Here is a 6,581-nt window from a genome sequence, read left to right as displayed (position 1 = left end):
GTGAAATGTGAAAAGCCGTGTACGCGAGGTGACGAGTACGTACTCGGGCTTATATGTGCAAAATTGATTGGGTTAAAGTCTTAGGCATATTGGGTAGTAAATTGGATAATTGTTGATATTTATTAAATCATCTATTTGCCATGCCTCAATTCGCATTTGTTGAATTTATTTTTATATGACAATTTGATGTGGTTGTTGCTTGTATATTTAGGTGAATTATGTGAGTTTGGTGATTTGATATTTTCTGAAAATAATTATATAATCGATTTTTCATCTGCAAATAATTAATGAAATAAGTTTAAACCGATGTGTTATATAATTATTAAGAATTTGGATTAATGAAGGCGTTGCCCTATACTGATTATTTTCTATCTCTGTTGTTGTTTTGAGGTTTTATACACATTGTGTGGAGCCTTGGGCTATTTGTTGTGAAATTAATTGATTTTGTTACATCATTGGAATTGGTTGTGGTCATTGGGCAAATTGTGATATGAATTGATTTTGTTATGTTGCAGTGATAATATTCCGTGTAAATTGTTGGGTTATTTGAGTTATTATTTTGAGGATATAAGGGTGGCATTTCACTGTTGATATTATGTAGGTATAAGGGTGGCATTTTACTGTGTTATGTGTGTTGGGATATTGTCTGGGCGGAGTGATAATGGTGGCTATAGGAGAGATAAGGGTGGCTATAAGAGTGATAAGGGTGGCTATTGATATTGTCAGGGTAGAGGGATAAGGGAGACTATTATAGGAGTGATAAGAGTGGCTATATGAGAGATAAATGTGGCTATTGTCAGGGATGATATGTGATGATGTGGAGTTATTGTGTTGGTAATTTTCATGTAATGTTGGGATTTTTCTTGTGTTTATTTTTATATCGTGTCTCCTGTTGTTTAGTTAACTTTATAATAGCCTGATCTATGTTGAAATTGTGAGCTTGTGGCTATTGCCGGGCCGGTAATGTTATATGAGATCGGATTTCACGTCGCAACAGATATGAAGCGTGGGCACGAAGTGCCGGGGAAAATATGATGGTTTTATTATTGGCACGTGAACTGTCCGTGCAAGTGTAATATGAAAAGTGGGCACGAGGTGCCGGGGAAATATGATGATTTAATTATGGGTATGAAGTGCAGTAGAAATATAAAAGTATGCTGAGACCCGTGTTTACAAAAAATATAAAAGTGGGTTGAGACCCGTATTTTATGATTATGAAATGAGGTGTCATATGGTAACTTTTAATTGAAAGAATTATATTCAAAATATTTATTTGGAAGAATTTTTATTCAAAAAGATTTATTTGAAAGAATTATATTCGAAAGATATTTATTTGAAGGAATTATATTTGAAAGAGATTTATTTGAAATAATTATATTTGAAAGATATTTATTTGAAGGGAGTATATTCGAAATATATTTATTGGAAAGTATTATATCCTAAAAATTATTATTTGAAAAACATATAGGTGAAAGATTTATATTTGAAGGACTTGATTAATTGGTTGTACTTGTTTCCGCGGTGAAGAAAACCCTAAACCCCAAAAACGCTCTCTCCTCTCTCTTCTGTTTTGGGCGTCCATGGTGAACTAGGGAAGCCATGGTTGCGCCTCTCTCTCCCCAGCCTATGGTTGTGGGAGAGCCACCCCCAAACCCTAATGAGAGCTCCCTTAATTCTACAAAACAACCTACATATTCCACATCTCTAAATCAATTCCAATCGACCAAGAATTTTTCAAACACAAAATTAGTTCCCAGCGAATTAGTTCATGGAATACCAACACTTCAGTTTACTCTTGAAGAATAACAGGATTTTGCTAGGGAGGAGGGGTTGCATCAAACTATAGTCATTAAACTATCCACAGGAGTGCTGGATATGCAGGACATATGTTCACTTCTGCCCAAAGTGTTTGGAGTCAAAGGCCACTGCCTTGTTGGATTACTCGCGCCGCGACAGATTTTGATGCGTATGGATTAATATGAAGACTTTGTTATTTCCCTGTCAAGGAGTGTTAATTATTTTATGCATAAAGGAAAGGAACATCAGCTTAGGATATTCCCATGGAGCATTGGATTCAATCCAAAGGAGGAAACGTCACGAATATTTGTTTGGATCTTGTTCCCAAATCTGTTGCCTGATTTATTTGCACGTAAGTCTTTGCTTTAAATTGCTGTTGTGGTTGGGATACCAATTGCTGTTGACAAAGAAACTCAGAATAGATCGAGACTTAGCACTGCCAGGGTTAGAGTGATTCTAGATTTACTTGACAAACATCCCAATCGAATTCGCCTCAAAAGTATTGACAAAAAGACTGGAAAGATCGTGGAGGAGTTGCAAGAAGTAGTGTATGATAATTTACCTCTGTATTGCAACCACTGTAAGCGCCAAGGTCATGACGAGAAGAAGTGTCGTGTATTGTTGGGAAAAAGAAATAATAGCAGCAATGTGGAGGAGGAAGGTGTCGAGGAAGATGTTCGTCCTATTGAAAAATTACAAGGTGATGCCAGGGTGTTTTAGAATGCAAAGAAACAACAAAATTTGATGCTTGCTACATCTACAGAGAAGTTGTTTGATGTTGAAACACTCGGGGCTTCACAGGTTTTGAAGGCAGGTTCCCTATCTGCTGAAATTTGAGTGGAGCAGGGGATGTCTCAGAATGCAATCTCTGATCGAGTAGTTGTTACAAGTGTTAACGAAGCTGCTACTTTTGTGCCTAAGTCAGCTATAGTTCAAACTGTAGCTGGCCAAATTATTGCAAATACAACAGCTACTGAAAAGACTGTGCAGAAGAGTAGGACTGGGACAGTTGGTGCTGCACAGAAGTTTCCAACATGTGCCTTTGGCCAGGGTGCTATTTTGAGTCAAGCTGCTTCTGGTAATAAACAACATAGGGTTTCACTGGAGAATCAAGGAGTTATGAGTAGTGTTGCTTATCTAGAAAATGTGCAAGTAAGGAAGGATCAATAGAAAAAAGTTCCAGCTAATGTAGGGTCAAATTTGAAGGCTGTTGTTGCAATTGATAAGGACTCGAAGGAACATGCTGCAAGTTTGGTTAAACACATAGGAAGTCCATATGGTGATTGTCAAGGTCCTAAAGCTATTAATAGTGCAATCACTACTAAGGCAGTAGCACTGCCAGGACATGTTGAAGGCGCTGAAACTGAACCAACTGGTGTAGGTGCAAATTTGGAGGCTACTGCTGCATTAAAAGCAACTGGTGATCGAGCTGTTGCACCTGTTGAACCAGTGGAGAAATCAGCAAGGCTTAAGAAGGTGGTTCATGCTACTAAGGAAGCAAAAGTTATTGAAGTAGATGCACTAATTAAAGCATTTGTTGCTCATGAAGCTGGTGCAAGAACTGATGCTTTAGAACCTGAAGATCCTGGTGCACGAACAGATAGTTTGGAAGCTGCTACTGTGAATTTTGTTGAGATGGGGGCAACTCACACAGTAGCATCAACATCCCAGCCTAAGGAACAACTCAAAGGTCGAGATTGGACAATGGTTAATCGATCTCATACATCACCTAGCACAACAAAATCTCCAGGGAATAGAAAGAAGATTGTTGCAGCAAGTTTGGCAGCTGCACGATGTGATGATTCAAAGAAAATAAGGTGCTCAAACACCTTTGAAACTTTGAACACTGAGCAAGAAGATGCTGTGGGTATTTTGCAACAGAAGGAGATAAGTGAAAGTTCAAAAAATAGGCAAGAGAGGACTCCAGGCAGTGCAAAAAACCAGCAGAATTCTGGTGTTCCAGTAAATGCATCAAAAGACATTGTTCCGGTTGTGGAGGAGATAACAGGCAATCAAGCACACAGCTCCAATACACCAACATTACATTTTTCAAGTCCTCACGTGGAACAAATTATCAAACATGCCCAGAATGCAATGATGTTAAATACTACAATGGTTAAATAACCATTGGTCACGTTGAACACTTCCGTGTTTGAAGTACCATCACAGTCTTTGGAGCCTCTTGGTGAATATGGAGGTGAGACAGGGCAGTTGATGCTGTCCACTGGAAACACCAACGAAATAATACAAGCAAGTATGACAGAGATGGTTATTAAATCCAAAGTTTGGGCTGACCAATGTGAGGATGATGATGAAGAGGACTGGGGTGATGAAAATGATGGGGTTTCGACTGAGGATGTTGATCAAGATAGTGAAGATGAAGGGATGCTATCAGTTGGCTCGCCATCATTGCCAAAAATTGGCAGCTCTTCAATTTTAAGCTCAGGCAGCAAGCTTAACGCGAAGGCACCAATTTTTGTCCCTAAAACTAGGCAGCAACATATTGGAACAAGCACAACAGGTGCTAGTTTGATGGAAAATGCAGTAGCAAAGATGACTAAGCAGTATCAGATTATTGCGAGCACTCCAGCTGCTATTTGTGTGGATGATCAATATGCAGCAACAACATCAAGTCCTGGATAGAATCAGCAAATTGCAAGCACTCCAGATGCAGTAATGTCATTCCCAAATGTTGTACAGCAGCAGCAGAATTTAAAGGTACCAGTTATTAGTTTGGAGGACAGAAAACTACTGGATGCGATGGTATGTTCCAAAACTATTTCGACCATTAGGCCTAGTGCTACAGACATCAACAAGGTATCAACACCAGCAGAGCAGCAACTAACGAGCAATAACACAACAGGCGTGAAAGAAACTGAAAATGCATCCAATGCTAATGAGCTGCACAAGACAGTAGCTACAGCAAATCCGCTTGCACTGGCTGCAACCTTCAACCTCACACCTACAAATATCATCCATGCACTAGTTTTGCATGACATGGATACATTGAGAGCTCTTGATAATCATAGTAAAGATCAAGGAGCAATAGTGCCCGGCTACAATCATATTGACGATTTCGTGATGAATATGGGTCACGATTTTTATGAGGAAGGAGAAGAGGATGAACTACTGGATGCCACTTTCAACATTATAGCTAGGGAGGGAGATCTTTCACCTAGACATGTGCGAAGTGGATCCAACAAAAACAAGAAGAAGGAACCCGACAGGAAACATAGTTGGGACAGCAAGGTAACACAAGATGTTAGCATTAGGAAACCTCCAATGAGAAGTGCAAAACAAAAGGCGGTTGTCCCAACCACCTCCACAAGTTCCAATAGATCCAAAAAAAAATGATAAAGTTTGAAGAATATTTGAAGATAGTGGAAGAAAAAACCAATGAGATACAAATTGAAGAGTGCACAAGGTTGAAGAAAGAGGGGAAAGACACAATTTTTTACCTTGTTTTATTTTATCATTTTTTAAGCATCATAATTTGTAATATCATCACAAAGTATGTTATAAACTCTGTGATGATCATAGAGTACTTAGTTATTTCTAGCTCGTATTTTCTTCATGCTTGCTAGTATATGAGGTTTATTATGCCTCAATAGGATTTGTAAGGTAAGTTCTAACATAGTATGTGTGTGCTATATTCATATGCCTTTGGGAAGATCCAAGCGGCTATGAGATTATATGCCCTCGTGAGACTTCTGCCGGTAGCTACACCATGATCCTCTACATGAGACTGTCATCTTAAGGCAATAGAGGCACAGATGAGTGACTATATAACCAAGGCATAGAGGCAATACTATTGTAGCTAGCCCCCTTAGTTGTACTTTTCCGTTGTGGTTACTAGTTTTTTCTTTTATTATTAATAAAATAGCTACTAGGCATGCCTAGTAGTATAATTTGCCAAAAAAAAAATTGGTTGTACTTGTATTCTAATATTTATGGTGTTCTTGTTGCCCTGCTGTGTATATCACTCGTTGATTATTGTTTCCATCATTGTTATTTATTTCCTATTATTTTTGTATACTATATTGCACAGGTTATTAGTCTAGTGAGTGTCTTAACTGTACCTCTTCACTACTCCACTGAGGTTAGTCTTGATACTTACTGGGTACCGACTATGGTGTACTCATATTACACTTCTATATATTTTTGTGCAGACCCAGGTATTGGAGATATCAGACTCGGACATAGTTAGAGTGTGATCGCAAGGATTCAAGGTAGAGCTGCTTGGTCATCACAGTCCCTTTGAGTCTTTCCATTTTATTGTACTGTTAATTATTAATCAAACAATATTGAGTATTCGATCCTTGAGATCATTTCATGTATTCAGTTAGAGTTCGTGACTTAGTATTACCAGTCTTGGGAGGTTGTTATATTTGTAATTATTTTCGCTGTTGGTTTATATTAAAAAAAATTGGCTTGAACTGTTGTTATAGTCAGCTTACCTAGTCTTAGAGACTAAGTGCCATCACGATGCCTGTGGGAGGATTTTTTGGTCGTGACAAGTTGGTATCAAAGCTCTAGGTTCATAGGTTCTATGAGTCATGAACGAGTCTAGTAGAGTCTTGCGAATCAGTACGGAGACGTCTGCACTTATCTTCTAGAGGCTACATAACTATTAGGAAATTTCCACTTCTTTCATCCTGTCATGCGGATTTGTTGATTGTGGAATTTGAGCCTTTGTATCTCTATTTTCTCACATATGATGAGGACACGTGCTACCAGGTCATCTGAGCAGACACCCGCGCATACTGCTAGGGCCGCAAGAGGTC

The sequence above is a fragment of the Nicotiana tabacum genome, chromosome 14, assembly GCF_000715075.1.
Source record: "Nicotiana tabacum cultivar K326 chromosome 14, ASM71507v2, whole genome shotgun sequence".
Classification (NCBI taxonomy): domain Eukaryota; kingdom Viridiplantae; phylum Streptophyta; class Magnoliopsida; order Solanales; family Solanaceae; genus Nicotiana; species Nicotiana tabacum.
Note: the sequence above shows the minus strand (reverse complement) of the source record.